The sequence below is a fragment of the Felis catus genome, chromosome B2 (genome assembly GCF_018350175.1).
Source record: "Felis catus isolate Fca126 chromosome B2, F.catus_Fca126_mat1.0, whole genome shotgun sequence".
NCBI classification, from domain to species: Eukaryota; Metazoa; Chordata; class Mammalia; order Carnivora; family Felidae; genus Felis; species Felis catus.
This window is the reverse complement of record NC_058372.1, coordinates 84,595,010-84,617,306: the sequence shown is the minus strand read 5'-3', so window position 1 is coordinate 84,617,306 and position 22,297 is coordinate 84,595,010. Positions and strand designations below refer to the sequence as shown.

General features: G+C 35.4%; 1 long non-coding RNA gene across 4 annotated transcripts in view; it reads right to left on the bottom strand.

Moving 5' to 3' along the window:
* Window positions 1–22,297, bottom strand: part of LOC123385474 — a 331,702-nt gene that overhangs the window by 226,654 nt on the left and 82,751 nt on the right. The window lies entirely within an intron of this gene.

Here is a 22,297-nt window from a genome sequence, read left to right as displayed (position 1 = left end):
CTCTAATTGATTCTGAAATGAATCTGTATAGAAAATTAGAAGGTTTTGGATTCCCATGTGAGCTTCAATAAAGAGCCAGGATGTAAGCCTGACAGCTGAATGGATTCAGAAATGAAAATCTGATAAGCGGCTTAAAACTGTACTTAAGTCCAGAAATGATTTGAATGCTGTTGTTAATGGCATATTGTATGTTGTCACCTAGTTAATTATCTCTGAAGATGAGTTCTTGCAGAGAAGATATGCTATTCTTCCACAGCTTTTCCTCATCACATATTTATTAACCTCCCCCCCTTCCCAACTATCATTGCTAGAAGGCAGAAAGAAAGGATTAGGCCACTGCAGCTCCTCTGTGGCTGTCAGTTCACTGTGCCAAACTTCAAATATGAACTGTTGCATGTACTGCCACCGACATTTCCTTTTACATCTTCATTTGCAAATGAGGAGCTGACATTTGTTAGGCCTTGTATTTGCACACAGTTCCACCACATGAAAAGCAAACACTGTCACTGCTGGATACTTTGTTTATTCCTTTGCAGATAGTATATGGCCTATTTAGAAATTTTCTTCAGAATTTTTTTTAACTAACTGAGATAGATAGTCACAGAGCTACATGTCCTCATATTTTATTCAGGAAGCCGTCTGCAGTTTATGGAGCGTGCACTGCATTTGATAGCTATTTAAGACTGTATTTTTAAAACCGATTTACACTTTTCTGGTTTATATTCCTTGGGTTTATTTTCTCTAGATGAATGTAGGTTCATTTTTTTATTTAAGAGTTCAGGTTTCTTACCCATTGATTTTTTTCTAATAATAGGAAAATATGTTCCACCAAATGAAAACAATGAAGTAAATTCAAAAAAACATAATACATTTTCCAAATATTGTTCTTGGTTTATTAAAGCCTCATCTTTTCAAAAGTAGCTTGACAATGTCAACATACTCAAAATCATTAAGGCAATTATCTGTTATTACTAAGGGTCTTTCTGTGGAACAGAAGCTTGAAGACAACTTTATAGAGTAATATCTATGCCTGCCAGTGAACTACATCTCAGCCTAAAGAGATAGAGGTCTGTTTGCTAAGGTGGTCACTAAAGGGCTGATTACATGCTTAATTTCCAATAAAATGAGAACACTGTGAGAGTAAATTTTAAGAGAGTTTTGTAAAAACAATAAGTCAAAATCATCGATAAGGGCAATGGCATCATCTAGGAAGAGAAAAACAAAAGGTTATCGGTAAATTTAAAAGTACAGTGAGTTATGGGGCGCCTGGGTGGCGCAGTCGGTTAAGCGTCCGACTTCAGGCAGGTCACGATCTTGCAGTCCGTGAGTTCGAGCCCCGCATCAGGCTCTGGGCTGATGGCTCAGAGCCTGGAGCCTGTTTCTGATTCTGTGTCTCCCTCTCTCTCTGCCCCTCCCCCGTCATGCTCTGTCTCTTTCTGTCCCAAAAATAAATAAACATTGAAAAAAAAAAAAAAAAAAAAAGTACAGTGAGTTAAAAATCCTTATCCTGTTTTTAGCGGTTCTCTGAAGTGGTATTTGTCAGTAATTATTCCCTATCACACGTCTGACAAACAGCATTTTCTTCACATATCTAACTATATACTGCAATACTTCCCTATATCTCCCCAGTTTGATGCTCTTCTTTTGTACATTTGACTGGACCCTACCAGTTCACCAAAGTTTGGAAATTTTTGTTTGTTTCTTACCTACTCAAACATCAAGGTGCAAACAAATTAAGTTATTACAAATGAAAAGTTGAGAATATTGATAGAGCCAGTGCTCTCTTTATGCCACAGATAATAGAGGAAAATGACGTGTGTCTCTCTCACATATTAGGTGGTAAATTCTTAGGGGCCAGTGTTGTGTGTGTGTGTGCGTGTGTGTGTGTGTGTGTGTGTGCATGTGTGTATCTTTGTATCACACTTGCCTCTTCTCACAGCTAAATAATGATCAGCTAACTTGAACTGAATAAATAATCTTTCCTTCATTCAATTAAATTGTTTTCCTTTATTTCATATCACCTGCTTTGACACCTTGGAAAAAATACAACTTACATGTTACTAAAATACTATTAAGTTGATGTTCAAAATGCAAAGGATGATAAGTAAATGCCACAGGGAATATATGCCTAGAAATCATGTCAGTGACAAAGAACTAAAAATGGTAAGAAAATGTTAGAAGTGTAGCAAGGGAAATTTAATTGCGCTCAGCTACTCAGGCTTGGAATTGTCTCAACTATTTATTTGAAAACTGAGGGCCATGTCCCAAATTGGTTAAAAAAAAAACAAAGAGGAGTACAAACTAGATATGTAGAAAGAAATTCCTCCATTAGTACACTGTTCTCATTCAGATTTATGTTATTTATGCACTGTTTTTCTCATAAGAAAATAAGAAACTTGAAACAAGTGTCATAAAATAAGAATTTCCATAAAATATGTCTGTTGGAGAAGTGTTTAGGAGGTGGCTAACAGGAGGAAAAAGGAACTTTAAAAGTATCCTTTATTATGAGTGTTTGCTTTTACTGACAAATATATGTATATATCATTCTATGCCTTTCCACTAAGCATTTAAATATTTCTAGGAAACTTAATATTTTATGGGCCTATTATCTCTGGTAAGCAAGGCAAGCTGAAGATCAGTGAAAAGACTGGCAGATCCCTCATTAAAACATTCAACCAGAGAGCTAGGCTGCTTACACTAAGACTCATTCAAAAGTACTATGAAAAATATCAATTATTTTTTATCTTTCACCATCCTTGATTACTTAATTTATTTATTCATTAACTAGTTGGTATCCTCTTGTTTTTCTCCCACCTTAACTTTATACCATTTTCTTTTCAGTAACCGAACATCAGACACACTGTCCTCAGTACGGCTATGATATGATAAAAGCATGTCAGTTTTGCTCACCATTTATTTTTTCATAATTGCTCAAATAATTTGTTTTAATGTTTGCATGAAATACCTATTTTGAACATTATAAAACTGAAATCTTATGTTTGGTCTCTTACATAATACCATTTCCAAAATTTTCCAACTACATTTGTTTTTCTCTCTTACGGTTTGTGATGGTTTTAGTGGAGATAATTTTAGTATCTATATATTTAGATATTCAATACTTGGCTTAGAAAGTAACTTTTATCGCAGGTCCTTTGTTTTGAAAGTTGTTATAAAAATGTAATGATCCAGGTCTTGGTGGTACTGGATGTAAGCCTGCAAGTGATAGCCAATTGCACAGCTTGCTTCCAAAGAAGCAGTGAAAAGCAGCTCTTATCACACAGGAGGCCACATTTAGTACAACATGACTTCTACATAGGACACAATTTATTGGACCAGGAACCAAAGAGTGATGCCTCAAATTAGGCTAGACAGTGGCTCATGAGGTGCAAGATATGAGAGCAGAGTCTAGCAAAGTTGTAACATACTAATTATTAACTAATTGGCTCAAGTAGATCTTATTTCGGGCACAGTGCTCTTTGAAGAAATGTAGCTTCAAAATGTGAAAAACAGAAGGAAGTATGTAAGAGTAAGAGAAGTAGTCACATAAAACAAAATGGAAGAAAAAGTAACGAATAGTATAGTACTAGAATAAAGAGCAGGGATTATTCCACAGAATTAATCTGAACATGGCTCACTTTTTGCAATCTGAAAAAAGATAAAAACAAACAAAACAAGCATAGGAAAGAGTAAGAGTCAGAAAGTTAAGACAAACATATATATCATTCAATTTTAGAAATATGTTTTTTTTCTAAATTCATATAAGTCAATCTTATTCATAGGAGAATACAAAATAAAAGCATTAAATATAAAAAATCAAGTCACTCAACATTTAAAGGGTTAATATATTTGATGGTTAATTTTATGTTTCCCCTCAGCTAAGCTACAATACTCAATATTTGGTCAAAAATTAGTCTAGACATTGCTGTTGAAGGTGTTTTCTTAGATGATATTAACATTTAAGTTAGTAGTCTTTAAAGCAGATTACTCTCCCAGATGTGGTGGGCTTCATCCAATAAGGATGAAGGGCCTTAAAGAAAGGGGGAAAAAATTAAAAAAAGAAAGACTGACATCCTCCAATGAGGAGAAATTCTTTCTTAGAGTACCTTCAGACTCTAGCTGCAACATCATCAGCTCCTTGACGGGTGTATTGCCTGCTGGCCTACCCTGAAAATCTTAGACTTGCCAGCCTCCTCCATAAATGCATGAGTCAACTCTTTAAAATCTCATATATATAGGGGCACCTGGGTGGCTCAGTCAGTTAAGAGTCTAACTCTTGGTTTTGGCTCAGGTCATGATCTCATGGTTTTATGAGCTCGAGCCCTGCATGCTGGCAGTGCGGAGCCTGCTTGAGATTCTCTGTCTCCCTCTCTATCTGCCCCTCCCCCACTTGCGCTGTCTGTCTTTCTCAAAATAAATAAATAAACTTCAAAAAAATCGAATACACACACACATACACACACACACACACACACACACACACACACACACACAGGATCCTTGAACAACATGGGGGTTAGGATTTGCAGTCAAAAATCCATATATAACCTTTGCCTTCCCCAAAACTTAACTACTAATAGCCTACTATTGACTAGAAGCCTTACCAAAACAAAAACAGATAATTAATGAACGCATATTTGTATTTTATATGTATTATATACTGTATTCTTACAATAAAGTAAGCTAGAGAAAAGAAATTATATTTTAGTTTTCCATAATAAAGATAGGACTATGTGCACAGGTATCTGAGGGGAGAGGGAGCCACTAAAGAAGAATGCCATTTCAGGTAGAAGGGACAGAGTAATAGAAAAACACCTGGCGAGGCACCTGGGAGGTTCAGTTGGTTAAGCATCCAACTTGGGCTCAGGTCATGATCTCACAGTTCATGAGTCTGAGCCATGTATGTGTAAGGCTCTCTGCTGTCAGCACGGAGCCTACTTCAGATCCTTCTCCCTCTCTCTCTGCCCCTCCCCCACTTGCACTCAATCTCTCTCTCTCTCTCTCTTTCTCTCTCTATTTCTCTCTCTCTCTCTCTCTCAAAAAGTAAATAAACTTTTAAAAATAAAAAAGAAAGAAAAACACCTGGAACTATTAGTATAGTTGACCCTTGAACAACCCATATAGTTGAAAGGTCAACTGTTTATCTTTTTAGTTTGTTTCTCTGGAAGAACCCTAATAATACAATATACCTTCTTTGTATCAAATATTTTTTGTTATCCATAAATGGTGTTACATTAGCATTTAAGCATCTACAGAGCATAAATAATAAACATGTTTGGGGAACATCAAGGTTTAGAATGGCTATTCTTGGTTCAAAACTCCCTACAGTTAATTAAGGAGCACTGTCTCTAGGTGGCTCCAGGAATTCCCATAAAGGGCATAGTAAAGTACTCTTCACATAGGGTAATCAGAAAAACTTCCGATGCTCTTCACAGTATTGAAACCTGAATGAGAACACTAATTCTTATCAACCACAATATAATTAGTGACAAGTGTCAGTATTTACATTTACCTTTTTTTAATGTTTATTTATTTATTTATTTTGAGAGAGAGAGAGAGAGAGAGAGAGAGAGAGAGAGAGAGAGAATGTATGCAAGAGAGACAGAGCAGGGGAGGAGCAGAGAGAGGGAGAGAGAGAATCCCAAGCAGGCTCCATGCTGTCAGCCCAGAGCCCAACACAGGGCTCCATCCCATGAACCATGAGATCATGACCTGAGCTGAAATCAACAGTTGAATTCTTAGCTGACTAAACCACCCAGGTGTCCTCTACTTCCCCCCCCCCCACATTTATTTTTAGTTTCAGGAAGTTACATAGCAAAAGCCAAGCCTGACATGATCACACACCTCATCTATCCCTGGTTACACAATTTGGTAATCATGGTCATGTGGAATAACGAGAAACATAATTTCCAAATTCTGAGGAGTGTCTTTATTCTATTCCATGTTACAGAGATTTCCCTTATTTCTCTAGTCTCCATGATCCTGAAACTCACAAACTGTCCTCAACAGAGCCATTTTTCCTCTTTCAGAGAATTTTTTTTTTCTTTCTATCAAGAAATAAGTAAAGAGAAGATCCAAAACACATTGTGTTAAAAAAAATATTTTATGTGCTTCAATGAATAGCTTGCCTTTCTCCTAGTGAAATGTTAGATGAGGATGTAAAAAAGTCTTGCATCCCCTGCATCAGTCCAGATAGTCTAGATTTTGTTGTTATTATGGAAAACCCAAAAATCTTAATAGTATTTTAACAAGAATAAATGGTTCTTTGTTTCTTAGTCATGTGCCCATCACAGGGTCTGCTGCAAACTCTGCCTACATCCTCAGGTTCCCGGTCTCAGGCTAAGAGGGCATGCATCGTATAGAACATTTCCAACCAGTGTATCAGGGAGAAGGAAAGATAGTAAATCATTCACTAAATTTAGCTACATTTGTATAAGAAAGACACAGACGATCCCACATACATTTCATTATCATTAGCCACAGCTAACTTCAAAGGATCGGGGATGTCCAATCTCACACATGGCAGAAAAGTGGGATAATCAGAAATATTTGACAAAAAGCTTAAAAGATGACCATAATCTCCCTCCATATATAGAGTGTAGGAGTGTCACTATAAGGAGTATTATTACATGCCCTAGCCAAGATCACTAATATGCTAAAACTAATGAAGCATCTACTAGGTAACAAGCAACATGGTAAGTCACTTACACATAATTTCACAACACCATATAAAGCATGATCATTTCCCCAATATTATGTAACAAAAGTTGCAGTTTAAATATTAAAGTCATTTGATCAAAATCATACCCCTACTGAGTTATGGAGTCAGATTTCCAACTCAGGACTCAGAGTTGGAGCTCAGAGTTAAGACACTTAAGCCATTTACCATTCTATAATACTGCCAGTGTTCCAAATGAGAATTCAGATATTAAAGACATGGAGAAAAACTATGACCAAAGATTCAGGGAAGATAAATGAGAGATAATCAGAATGTAGAAACACATGGTGAAGTAGATAAATGGGATGATGTTGGAGTAATTTTATTTGTTCTCAATGTAACTTAAAAGCTAGAGCACACTGAGGACCACTGAAATAATAAATAGCAAGGTAACATGTAAAGTACTTATCCTATATAAGCATTATTACTAACTGAATGACTCTGGAAAGTTACTTAATTTCTTTGTTCCTCAGTTTTCTTATCTCTTAATTGTGGCAATTATACCTAACTTAAAGACTGTTAGCCTAAATTAGGCAATATAAGGTATTCCAAACAGATAAAACACAAGTATTCAGTAAGTGGGAGGGTCTGCTCTTTTACATATGCCAGACTAATCTCATTTATACCCACAACAGTCTATGAGTTCAGTACTATTGTTATTGCCAGTTTAAAGCAGGGTAAATTTAGATTAAAAAGGGTTACATAATGGTAGACCCACAAGTCAATTCTATTTCTCTGATTTGAGGACCTGTAATCTTCACCCCCGAAAAGTTTTTCTGTAACAGGCAAAGAAGAGAATGAGAGCTTTTGGATATTAAAGGGAAGATAATAAATTACTCCCTGTATGTTTATGATATAAGCCATTAATTTATGCTTTTTTTTATAGCATCACGTATATATACAAACATGGAAAACATGGGAAATGCCCAGATTTTGAACACTGGTTCAAACACTTCATTTTGTCACTGAAGCAGGGGTTCTCTATTTTAAACTAGGGACTAATTTTGAAAACAAACAACACATAAATGAAACAAACAAAAAAAAACCACAAAGAAATTCCATGTCTCCTTAAAGATTTGAATATTTCGTCTTTATATATTCTCAAAAACCAGGCATTTATTATATTCTCAAGAACCAGGCACTTCCTTCTTTCTGTCTCTCACTGAAACTATCTGATTATGGTTTGGCTACTTTAAATAATCTATAATGCAATATCTATTTCATGACAATCATCTTATTGCTTATATCATGCTTTCAACATTTGTTTGTGTTGCTATTGTGATGTCTTCATTCAACAAACATATGTGGACTTCCACTCTCTGATCAATCCTGTTATAGGTATGAGGATATAGCAGTAAAGAAAACAGAGACCTATGTCTCATGGAGCTTATATTATGAAGGGGCAAAGACAAGCATTAAATTAATTATTTATCCAACTTAACATGAAAATATATATAAATTTAAATGATTTACAAATGAAAACAGTCAGGGGCACTTGGGTGGCTCAGTCGGTTAAGTGTCCGTCCGCCTTTGGCTCAGGTCATGATCTCATGGTTCGTTGGTTCAAGCCCCGTGTTGGGCTCTGTGCAGACAGCTCAGAGCCTGGAGCCTGCTTCAGATTCTGTGTCTCCCTCTCTCTCTCTGCCCTACCCCACTCATGCTCTGTCTCTCTCTCTCTCTCTCTCTCTCTCTCTCTCTCTCTCTCAAAAATAAATAAACTTAAAAAAAATTTTAAAACAATAAAAAGAGTCAGCCTGTAACATTTCAGGGAATAATGGTCTACACAGAAGGCAAAGCTTGTACTAAGATGCTTAGGTGGAAACAAAATGGGTATATCTGAGTGAAGGAAAGGTGGCCAGATCTGATGGTATGTTGTTGGTGAGAGGAGAGTGATACAGAGAGCAAAAAGCAGTAAGCAAATCATTATGGTATGGAAAGCAAGGGGAAAATGTACATTTTCTTCTATTTGTGAGGTAAGTTACATTGATGAGGTACCCTGTGATTTACAGGTGCACCGTATGGACAAGATGGCAATATGTCCACCAAATCCATGTTGCTTGGCTCCTGGCATGTCTATTGGAGTCATTAGCTATCAGGGCTTGTCATAGCAAGGATAGCAGGACAGGGGGATCTGGGGTCATTGTCTCTTATGCTCTCTTTCTTCCATTTCTAAATAAAGTAGAGCTACTAGAGAAGGATTTTCACTTAGCACATCAATATATTTTCATTATGACTAGCAATTTATTGTTCTTTCAATATCATCATCAGTCACTTTAAAATACTCTCATATGAAACATTATTTTTCTTTGGTAGAAGATCAAGATGAATGACCTGAATGAATATGCTATAGCTCACACTTATGGGAATCTCCTAAGGGAATCTGAATTAGTTCACATATGCAGAAAAACTACTGAAAAATTAATACTTAGTTACATAGTGCTTATGGAATATATCCACTGTCTTAAAAACTATTATTGAAAATCATAAAGAAGGCTTTCAGTCACAAAGGAAGTCACAGAATTTTCCCCTGTGATTCAAGGTACCTTTTAGTGATGAAATAAACATAGCCTGGGCTTTTTACCTACTCCTAAGAAAGGTAGCTACAGCTCATTCTCTTTGATCTGGCATATTTTCCAAGCTTGGAAAAAATCAGGAGAGGTTGAAAAAAATATATACTTAGGTAATTAAGTAAAATACTGTTTGTAATACATATACATGTAATATCTTAGTATCTTAGATGAAAATTGGCATTGTTAGAATATACTAACGGTTTGAGTGGGGTGGCGGGGGGAATTATGCTCTGAAAAGGCCTCAGCAAATACAAGTCAATGGCATCTACTGAAATTTCTTCATTGAATTTTTTCCTTAATAAATGCTGTGATCATAATGAATTTTCTGTGCATGAACTGAACCTGACCTGTCTGCTTATGGCAGAAGCGAAAAAAATGCTAGTGAGGCATTATTTTAAGGAGTTTCTAACACACAGTGGCTAAATCCAAAGTTAACCTATTCCAATACAGAAATACCACATTTGGGAAATTAAAGTGTTTGATGTTTTTGTATGTAGGAAGGTGGAAGTAAGAACCATAAGGATAACTTCTATAACCCCATTATTTAAGGGGCCACCTTGGAAATGAAAAGTTTTGGAAAACTTGGTCAATAATGGAATTTCAGTGTTTTAGTTCAGAATAATTTAGTTAGTGTTCTATTGATTTCAACTGATACCAACTTGGGATAGCTCAAACAATAAAGGAATTTGATAGAAGGATCCTGAGGCAATCAAAGCCAATAGCAATGGGTATTCTTGTTGAATAGGAAGCAGGAGCTGGAAAGCTAACAAGGACCAGAGAGAGTATTTTCTGTTGATTTCACTTCATTCTTTTTTGCATCTCTGAATCATTATTTCTTCCACAGAAAAATTTCTCTGTATCTTCATGCAAATTTTTGTGATTACATTTATAGCATTGTGAAATCTGAACACCAATCCCAAAGTCTTTTGTGTTGCCCATTTAGGAGCAGATGTATATCTTTGTAGCAATCATCTATAGCCAATAGTTTGTGGTCACATCATATAAACAATGAAAAGAAAGTAATTTATGTGTTGGAAGAGTCTTTTCTCATTGAAAAAGAGTCATACGATTGATTTCATCTTCCCATATACAGAAAAAAAGATGTTATGTGCTCAGATCTAATGTTAGATTAGAAACAAATCAAGATGAGCATGTGGGTGTCCTTCCATTACCACCTCCAAAATGAGAATACACCTACATTTGAAGAGAACTTCACAAATTTAAGCACACATACACATATTTTCTTATTTTTCATATCTAAAAACATTCCCTTGAAGTAGTCAGACATTGATCTTATTCAACTAATATTTTTTATTTCCCCCTTATTTGAAAATAACTTACTTTCTGAAATAATATAATAGATAAGAAGTTAAAAAGCCACTGCACAAAATAGTTAAAATTAACTATCTGCAAGTGAAGGCTACTTTCCAAGGTAAAGGAAGATAAATCAGAGGCTGTCCAAAGAATAATTAAGGAAGTTAAAACATTTTCTAAAATAAGTATGACTAGGTATTTAAAAAAGATCAGTGGTATAGAGGATTTTATTAATATATCTAAAAACACTATAAAAAAGAATGCAATGTCCATGAATGTACATAAATGAAGTCTAAATTTGAATTATGATTTCTCCAAGGTTCTACTGTCTTCTGATTCTATTTCTATTTACCTTTTATTGATCAGTCCTTTATTTTCTTCTGCAACTTAAAAAGAAAAAGGGGAAATCACTTAAGAAGGTAAGTGATCTCCATAATATCATGTGCCAAGAATTGCCCAATATCATATGCCAATGGACAGGATTCTAGCCTGTGTTTGGTAATTTCCAAGAATGTGGAATATGTTTTAAAAAGGAGAAAGGCTATACAAAGTCATGTACTTTAAGGGGAAAGAATGTGTGTGTGTGTGTGTGTGTGTGTGTGTGTGTGTGTGTGTGTGTAAAAAGAGAGAAGCAATGTGTTCCTTTTTTAAATGTGAATTGTAGACTGAATGTCTAACAGGCCATGACAAACGAAAATATTTCCCATCTGATCTTTGCCAGCACTTAGACCCCAAAAATTCCTTCCCACCTACACTAACCAACTCAAATTGTCCAACCAACAGCTTCTAACCCATGGTCCCAGTCTTGCTGCCCTATACCTTATTCATTAGTTAACAAAACCTATGCTTCTTATCTTCTGAAAATTTGAACAGTGAACAATTCTCATAACAAAACTGAACATTGTTCTTCCTCTATCCTGTTATACCTTTAACCTTTGGGTTCTCCCTGAAATATTCATTTTAATGCTATTCTCATATTTATTGTTTTAATGAAAATTTGAGCTAATAAAGACTTAAGGGTGCTTGTGTGTCTCCTTCACTTTTGGTGCCATGTTTCGATCAGTACTAGGTGTGTAATTCTGCTTTAAAGAGGAAGGGATATACCAGACCCATTGTCATTTCCCTTTAGGGCCCAAGCAGGGACTGCCATAGGAGTTCTGCTTCTGTCTTGCACTCTGCCTTGTTATGGCAGAGTACAGCTTGGGTATTAATAGTAATAGTTCTCAGTTAAGAACTCCCACTTTGTCTTGCCTTCACTTTATAGGGCAATTTCAAACATACAGGTTAGAGAATAGTGTTAACATTTTCAGACATGTACATGTATATTATACTGTTAATGGCACATATATGTGAATATTTGGAGAATATTTGGAGAACTTTTACCCAGGATTTTTTTTAATTTTCTCCAAATTTATTTATATTGATCTCTGCACATTAGCAAAATGTTAACAATTCTATATGATAAAAATCATCATGAATAAAATTAAAAGCCATAAAAAAATATTCAGAAAAAATTTGTAAAGTATATTATAAAAGTGGTCTATATTCCTTTAGTAATTTCTTTGCATTTATTATACTAGCATCAATGCATATATGCACACACAAAAACTGTTCATATCCTCACTCTATTTTTCTATTGTTGTGTGTTTTTTATATATTACCAAGGAAATTTAGAATTACAAGGATCACTTAGTACTTTGCAATGAGCAAATCTGTTAATTTGAGAGGCATCTTAAAACAAAGGAAAGAAATACTCATGAGAAGATGGTCTTTTTTTGTCTTTAAGAGATCACATAAGAAAGAGGCTACTTTAGGGGAGCCTGGGTGGCTCAGTCGGTTAACCATACGACTTCGGCTCAAGTCATGATCTCACGGTTTGTGAGTTCAAACCCCGCATCGGGCTCTGTGCTGACAGCTTGAAGCCTGGAACTTGCCAGAGATTCTGTGTCTCCCTCTCCCTCTGCTCCTCTTTCGTTCATGTTCTGTCTCTCAAAAATAAATAAATGTTAAAGAGAAAGAAAGAAAAAAAGACACTACTTTAGGGTCATCTGGGTGGCTCAGTCAATTGAGGATCTGACTTTGGCTCAGGTCATGATCTCTCTGATAGTGGTTTCGAGCCCCACATCAGGTTCTGTGCTGACAGCTCAGAGCTTGGAACCTGGTTCAAATTCTGTGTCTCCCTCTCTCTCTGCCCCTCTCCTGCTTGCTCTCTCTCTCTCTCTCTCTCTCTCTCAAATAAACATTAAAAACATTAAAACAAAGAAAACAAAAAGAAAGAGGCTACTTTATTTAAACCAAATGTAATAAATCTTTGTTGTGTGTATAGGGGGTGTATGTATATGCACATATATACAAGTGTATATTTTCTTTATCTAATTTCTTTTTCCTCATTGAAAAACACACACACACACAAATTACTCTATTTTTCTATTGGTGTATAAGTGTTTTTTTTATATATTACCAAGGAAATCTAGAATTACAAGGATCACTTAGAACTTTGCAATGAGCAAATCTGTCAATTTGAGAGGCATCTTAAAACAAAGGAAAGAAATCCTCATGAGGAGATGGTCTTTCCTGTCTTCAAGAGCTCACATAAGAAAGAAGCTACTTTATTTAAACCAAATGTAACACATCCTTGTGTGTGTGTGTTGGCAGTGTATGTGTATGCACACACATACATGTGCACATAAAAACAGATTTTCTTCATCTTATCTCCTTCTTATTGAAAAGGGATAATAATTAGCTTTTTATAATGAAACTTTCTTATTTGTCTGAATCTGGCTCCTCTTAATTCTCCTTCACCTATTTACTTTCATTTCCTCTCCCTCTCCTTTTCTATCCTTTTGAAAATTTTGTGCACTACTCTATCAAAATAATTTTCTGTTATTATGTATGCAATCTAGGAATATGTAGCTCAGATAGAGAGTAAAATTTAAAAAATAATAATTCAGAAAAGGGAGTTAAGATGATCGAGATGTAGGGGGACTGGTATTTCCCTTGTCCCTAAAACACAGCTGTATTGAGGTCAGAACACTTGGAACCCTCAGGAAATCAATCTGCAGAGTGACAGAAAGATCTCCACAGTGGAGGGAGACAGCTTGTCAGGACAGAGGTGTGTGTATGCAAACTGGGGGAGATAAAAAAGCACAGGCAGGGAGAAGAGGGAACCACTTCAGTGGAGAGACAAAAGGGAGAGAATGACAGAGCAGTTGTGGATTGCAGTATTGTACTAGTACAAGAGAAAAACCTCTCTGGACCACAGACTGGGTAACGAGAAATATGAAGAGTGACAATTTCTACTTTGCAAATAGCTCCAGGAGCTGAAGATTGGAGTTTTCAAAATTGTGAGACTTTCTCCGGACCAGAACCAGTCGTGTTCCCATGCCTGCAGGGGAGGCAGCCAGCCTTGGGGAAGGTAGGGATCTCAGGAACACCCTGGAAGAGAACAGTCCCTGTCCTTGAGTACTGTGGGAGGAGGCTTTGTTGTCTCCCCAAGGACAAAAGACCCTCTGTGCCACCAAGACGTTGCCCTTCACCTGTGGAGATCTGTCACTTGGCAAATTGATTTCCTGGGTGTTCCAAGTGTTCTGACCTCAATACAGCTATGTTTGAAGGATAGGGAAATCCCGGTCCCTCTACTTCTCTGCCATCTTAACTCCCTTCTCTGCAGTTATCTTTTTTAACTTTACTGCAGGCACCAGCCAAAGGCCTTTAATCAGCAGAGCTGAGTGATACTGAGTGATACCAGAACAGAATCTGCATAGTGCAGGGCCCCTTAAGACATCGGGATTTGGATCCCAGTCAAGCGACTAGAAGGCAGGGGAGACTGTGGAGCAGAGCAAACCGAGTAACCAGGCTACTATGTGAGGGCTGCCTGAACAGGGTGGTTTTAGACACCTGGTCCAGGGAGAAGAGATTAGGGTGTCACTATTTTTCCTCCCCAACATCAACACGTTGGGACTTCAGTGAACAGCACAGTGGCCCCAGTGGAGGCAGGACCTGCTTACACCAAACCCTGACCCACCCCTCACCCTGTGCCTGGTAAATGCTTATCTACCTGACTGAGCCTGACACTGAGGGTTTCAGAAGGCCTCTCCTCCAGACTAGCACACACACTGGTTCTAGACACCAACAAACAACTATCCTGTCATTTTGTATGTTAGTCTGTTTCAATTTTTTATTTTTTTTCTCTTTTCTCTTCTTTTTCTTTCTACCTTCCTCTTTTTTGCTTTGGAATCGGCTCATAGTTTCTGATTTTATTTTTGGTCAATTCATATTTTTGGTCAATTCATATTCTTTCTCTGTTTTATTTCTTTGTTTAATCAGGCAGTTTTACTCTACTCTTTTTACACCTTTTCTATATCTCCTTCTTTATTTTCCTTTATCTTTCTCTAGATTAAACCTTATAGTTTCTTTAATTCTCTGCTTGGTCTCTTTGTTCACCATTTCCACTTTTCTCTTTGTATGGTATCAAGTTCCCCTGCCCTTTTCTTTTTTCCAGGGTTACTTCAATAAACAAATCAAAGCACATCTGGTAGAAGGTCCAACCAATCCACCACTATGAGCAAGAAGGAGCTTTGCAGAGGACTGAGAAGTGGGATAGAGCAGCCAAATATGCAACAACAAAGTGCATGAAACACACTCAGAAAACACTTCCTGAAGTGCCAGGCCTGGACAGTGTATGATTCCCTTTTAATATAGTAGTACTTGCAGGAGCAGGACACATAACAAGCTGTTAAAACACATAAAAGACAGAAACCTAGCCAAAATGATTAAATGGAAGAATTCTCCTCAAAAGAAAATCCAGGAAGAAATGACAGCCAGAGAATTGCTCAAAATAGATATAAACAATATATCTGAACAAGAATTTAGGATAACAGTCATGAGACTAACAGCCAGGCTTGAAAAAAGCATAGAAGCCAGCAGAGAATCTATTGCTTCAGAGATCAAAGACCTAAGAAATAGTCATGATGAATTAAGAAATGCTATAAATGAGACGCCAATTAAACCAGATACAGTGACAGCGAGGATGGAAGAAACAGAGGAGAGAATAGCTGGAACAGAAGATAAAATGATGGGAAATGATGAAGCTGAAAAAAAGAGGAAAAGGAAATTACTAGGCCACGAGGGGAGAACTAGAGACTTAAGTGATTCAATGAAGTGAAATAATATCCGTATCATAAAAGTTCCAGAAGAAGAGAGAAAGGGGCAGAAGATTTATTTGAATAAATTATAGTTGAGCACTTCCCTAATCTGGAGAAGAAAACAGGCATCCAAGTCCAAGAGGCGCAGAAAACTCCTTTCAAAATCAACAGAAACAGGTCAACACCATGATATATAATACTGAAACTGGCAAAATACAAAGATAGAATTCTGAAAGCAGTAAGGGACAAATAGGCCTTAACATACAAGGGTAGACATATAAGGGTAGTAGCAGACATGTCCACTAAAACTTGGCAGGCCAGAAGGGAGTGGCAGGAAATATACTATGTGCTGAATAGGAAAATTATGCAGCCAAGAATCCTTTATCCAGTAAGGCTGTCATTCAGAATAGAAGGAGATAAAGGCTTTCCCAGACATACAAAAACTGAAGGAGTTCATGACCACTAAACCAGCCCTGCAAGAGATCCTAAGGGGGGCTCTGTGAGTGGAACGCCACAAAGACTACAGAGGACCAGAGACATCACCGTAAGCATGAAACCTACAGATAACACAATGACTCTAAATCCAATCCATGTAAATGGAATAAATGTCCCAAACAAAAGACGTAGGGTATCAGAACAAATTAAAAAAAAAAAAAAGATCCATCTATATGCTGTCTATAAGAGACTCATTTTAAACCTGAGGACACCTTTAGATTCAAAGTGAGGGGATGAAGAACCATCTATCATGCTACTGGACAACATAAGAAAGCCAGAGTAGCCATACTTATATCAGACAAACTAGATTTTAAAACAAAGACTATAACAAGAGATGAAGGAGGGCATTAAATCATAACTAAGGGGTCTATCCATCAAGAAGAGCTAATAATTGTAAATGTTTATGCTCCCTCTGTGAAAGAAGCCAAATATAAGAATCAATTAATCACAAACATAAATAAATGAAAAGGTAATAATACTGTGATTGTAGGGGACTTTAATACTCCACTTACAACAATGGACAGATCATCTAGGTAGAAAATCAATAAGGAAACAACAGCTCTGCATGACACATTGGACCACAGGACTTAACAGATATATTCAGAACTTTTCATCTAAAAGCAGCAGAATATACATTCTTCTTGAGTGCATATGGAACATTCTCCAAAATAGATCACATATTGGGTCACAAAATAGCCCTCAATAAGTATAAAAGGATTGAGATCATACCATGCATATTTTCAGATCACAACACTATGTAATTTGAAATCAATGACAAGAAAATATTTGGAAATTCCCCAAACACATGGAGGTTAAAGAACATCCTACTAAAGAATGAAGGGTCAACCAGGGAACTAAAGAAGAATTTAAAAATATATATGAAAACAAATGAAAATGAAAATATGACAGTCCAAACCCTTTGGGATATAGCAAAAGCAGTCTTAAGAGGAAAATACATTGCAATCCAGGACTATCTCAAGAAGCAAGAAAGGTCTCAAATACAAAACCTAACCTCATACCTAAAAGAGCTAGAAAGGCAGCAGCAAAGAAAGCCCAAAGTCAGCAGAAGAAGAGAAATAACAAAGATTAGAGCAGAAAGAAACAATATAGAATCCAAACAGAGAAACAAAAACACAAAACAGTAGAACAGATCAATGAATCTAAGACCTGGTTTTTGAAAGAAACAAAACTGACAAAATTCAAGTGAGACTCCTCAAAAAGAAAACAGAGAGGTCCCAAATAAATAAAATCATGAATGAAAGAGGAGAGATCACAACCAACACCACAGAAACATAAACAATTATTAGAGAATACTATGAAAAATTATATGCCAACAAACTGGACAATGCGGAAGAAATATACAAATTCCTAGGCATTCACACACCACTAAAACTCAAACAGGAAGAAATAGAAAATTTGAACAGACCCATAACCAGCAAAGAAATTGAATCAGTTATCAAAAATCTCCCAGCAAGTAAGAGTCTTGGGCCAGAATGGGCTTTCAAGGGGAATTCTACTAGACATTTAAAACTGAGTTCATACCTATTCTTCTCAAGCTGTTCCAAAAAATAGAAACAGAAGAAAAGCCTCCAGACTCATTTTATGATGCCAGCGTTATTACTGTGATTCCCAAACCAGACAGAGAGCCCACTAAAAAGGAGGATTACAGGTCAATATCCCTGATGAACATGGATGCAAAAATTCTCAACAAGATACTAGCAAATCAAATTCAACAGTATATTAAAAGAATTATTCACTATGGTCAAGAGGGATTCATTCCTGGGCTACAGGGCTGGTTCAATATTTGCAAATCAATCAGTGTGATACATCATTTTAATAGAAGAAAGGATAAGACCCATATGATCCTGTCAATAGATGCAGGAGAAGCATTTGACAAAATACAGCATCCTTTCTTAATAAAAAACCTCACAAAAGTCAGGATGGAAGAAAATACCTTAACATCATAAAAGTCATATATGAGAGGCCCACAACTAATAAATTCCTCAATGGGGAAAAACTGAGAGTTTCCCCTGTGATCAGGAACATGACAGGGATGTCTACTCTCAACATTGTTATTTATCATAGTGTTGGAAGTCCTAGCCTCATCAATCACACAACAAAACAAAATAAAAATCATCTAAATTGGCAACGAGGAAGTCAAACTTTCACTTTTCACAGATGACATGATACTCTGGAAAACCTGAAAGACTTCTCCAAAAACCTTTTAGAGCTAATACATGAATTTAGCAAAGTCGCAGGATATAAAATCAATGTACAGAAATAAGTTGCATTTATATACACCAAAAATGAAGCAACAAAAAGAGATATCAAGGAATTAATCCCATTTACAATTGCAGCAAACACCATAAAATACCTAGGAATAAACCTAACTGAAGAGATAAAAGATCTGTACACTGAAAACTATAAAAAGCTTATGAAATAAATTGAAGAAGACATGAAGAAATAGAAAACATTCCATGCTCATGGTTTGGAAGAACAAACACTCCTAAAATGTCTATACTACCCAAAGTAATCTACACATTCAATGCAATCCCTACCAAAATAGCACCAGCATTCTTCACAGAGCTAAACAAACAATCCTAAAATTCATATGGAAACACAAAAGACACCAAATAGCCAAAGTAACATTGAAAAAGAAAACCAAAGCTGGATGCATCACAATCCTGGAATTTAGCCTGTACAACAAAGCTGTAATCATCAAGATGGCATGGTATTTATTGGCACAAAAACAGACACATAGACAAATGGAATAAAATAGAGAACCCAGAAATGGACCCACAAATATGTGGCCAATTAATCTTTAACAAAACAGGAAAGAGTACCCAATGAAAAAAAGACAGTCTCTTTAGCAAATGGTGCTGGGTGAACTGAACAGCAACATGCAGAAGAATGAAACTGGACCACTGCCTTACACCATACACAAAAATAAACTCAAAATGGATGAAGACCTAAATGTGAGACAGAAAACCATCCAAATCCTACAGGATAAAACAGGCAGCAACCTCTTTGACCTCAGCTGCAGCAACTTCTTACTTGACATGTCTCGCAAGGCAAGGGAAATAAAAGGAAAAATGATCTACTGGGACCTCATTGAGATAAAAAGCTTCTGCACTGCAAAGGAAACAATCAACAAAATTAAAAGGCAACTTACGGAATGGGAAAAGATATTTGCAAATGACATACTGGATAAAGGGTGAGTATTCAAAATCTATAAAGAACTTACCAATTCAACACCCAAAAAACAAATAATCCAGTGAATGGGCAGAAGACATGAATAGACACTTTTCCAAAGACATCCAGATGGCATGAATAGATGCCATCACTAATCATCCAGGAAATACAAATCAAAACCACATTGAGATACCACCTCACACTGTTCAAAGTGGTTAAAATTAACAACTCAGGAAACAAGAAATGTTGGTGAGGATGGAGAGAAATGGAAACCCTCTTGCACTGTTGGTGGGAATGCAAACGGTGCAGCCACTCTGGAAAACAGAATGGAGGTTTCTCACAAAATAAAAAAATAGAATTACCCTAGGACCCAGCAATTTCACTAGTAGGAATTTGTCCAAAGGATATAGGAGTGCTGATTCAAAGGGCACATGTGCTCCAATGTTTATAGCAGCATGATCAGCAATAGCTAAATTATGGAAAGAGCACAAATGTCCATCAACTGATGAATGGGTAGAAGATGTGGTACACACACACACACACACACACACACACACACACACAGAGTGGAATACTCTCAGCAATGTAAAAGAATGAAATCTTGACATTTGAAACAATGTGAATGGAACTGGAGGGTATTATGGTAAGCAAAATAAGTTAGATAAAGTCAGATACCATATGATTTCACTCATGTGTGTAAATTGATGTTTAACAGATGACCATAGGGGAAGGGAAGGAAAAATAAGTTCAAAATTTAGAGGAAGGCAAACCATAAGAGATTCTTAAATATAAACAAAAAACTGAGGGTTGATGGGAGTGGGGAGTTGTAGGATTAAGGAAAATGGGAGATTTGGGGAGAAAATGAAGAAGGCACTTCTTGGGATGACAACTGGGTGTTATATGTAAGAGAAAAATTACTGAGTTCTAATCCTGAAGCCAAGACTACACTGTATGTTAGCTAACTTGGGAGAAAAACAAAACAAAACACAAAATTAATAAACTGTATTTCTTGTTCCTTAGTATGTTGATTAACGAACATTAAACCTACAACTCTGACTAAAGAAACACCTAAGAGTTCCAAAGCATTAAAATCTTTAAACTTTAGTTAAATATTTCATTAATACTTAATTTAAGTATTAAAGTTAAGTATTTATATATACATGAATTTTGTTATGAAAATGTTCTTTTAATATTTCTGATAAATAAATGAAGTTAACATTATTTGTTTAAGTCTACTCTATATATTGTTCCAGATTTTACTATATACAATTAATCTTCATATAATATTTTAGTTTATATGTCACTACTCTTAAAATCACATAATTTGATATTTAAAAATATTACAATGGTTTTATGAGTCAAATAAGTTATTGTTAATTCTGCAATTAAGTTTTTAAATATATAAAATTATGTTTAAATGAAAATTTTAATGATAGGTGTTTTAAAGTGTCTAAATTCATTTATGTCATAAATCATAAAGGCTTAATGTGTAGATGTAAATTATAATTTTCATACCTTTAATCAAATTTAATAACTAGTAATAACATTGAATTGTATTACTAATATTGGGATAACTGGATAAATTTGAAGTAAAAAATAATTAATATCTAGTCACTAAATTTAGTTTTAGTTTATCCTTATGCATTGCAGAAGAGCTAAAATTTGTCAATATATTCAAATGCCTTTGGGTGATATTATTTATGCATTCATATATCTATAAAGGTAACACAAATTAACTTTCTGCTAAGAAAAATAGTTAAGACATTTGAATGTCCCAACTTCTAGTTTTTTCTTGGTCTGGAGGAACAAAAGTTGGTTGTTTTGATTAAAGAGGATAGCTATTATACATATTTGAAATTATATTAATTATAGCTATTATAGATATAAGAATACATAGAAAATCATAGCTATGACCTGCCATTTTCTTAAGAGAACCATATTTTATTAATATAGAATAATAAATATAAAATATGCATTATTTTGTTTGATATATTGATAGAGTTCATTATATCTTAAGCTAAAGTCAATGTTTGATATTATCATGCATATAAATAATTACATATTTGTATACATCTTGTCCTACACATATATATACATGCAGATTATAGCTGTGAATATGAATAGTAAAAATTAAAGTAAATGAAAATAATGAAACATGTTAAACATTGTAATAACTTTGACTCTATTTTAATATATTTATTCATAAAAGGTTTACAGTTCCTTTTATGCAAAATATTTCTCCATAAATACAAAAAAGTAAAATAAAATTTTTATTCTAAAAATGATCAGATTATTCTCTGTGCAGAGAGAAAGTCCCATTTTTGTTATTAAAGTATTATGTTAATTTTCAGTATTTCTAGAATATTCTTGAACTGAATCATTTTTTAAGTTTCCTTATTATGAGAAGTGCAATTTAAATTGCTAAAATCATTTCCCTTTATTGTTGTTCCTATTTCTTCCTTTGAAAGTGTATGGCTTTCCCATGTCTTATTTCCCTTATGAAGTGTTTTTTTTTTTTTTTTTGGAATTTCCCAAATCCAGGCACCAAATTCAGATTAACAAATATCTTTAGGTTTTCTAGAATGGCCACCAGTTACCAAAATGATTGCCTCCTTCCCCTCATGAATGGAAAGATTTTAAAATTGATCAAGTTTGTTTGGAATTTCAATTGTTATAATTCATTATGTACAAGTAAAATACATTAATTAAAATAAGTTTTAATGATTGCATATTTGTTTTAATGATTGCATGCTTCTTATTTCAAAAGCATGATAATGTTCAAGCAAAGACTGGTACACTATTTGTCTAGGAGTTGATTTATATTTCTAAAGTTTATGCAGTGGTCACTGAGGGACAATCAGTAACCA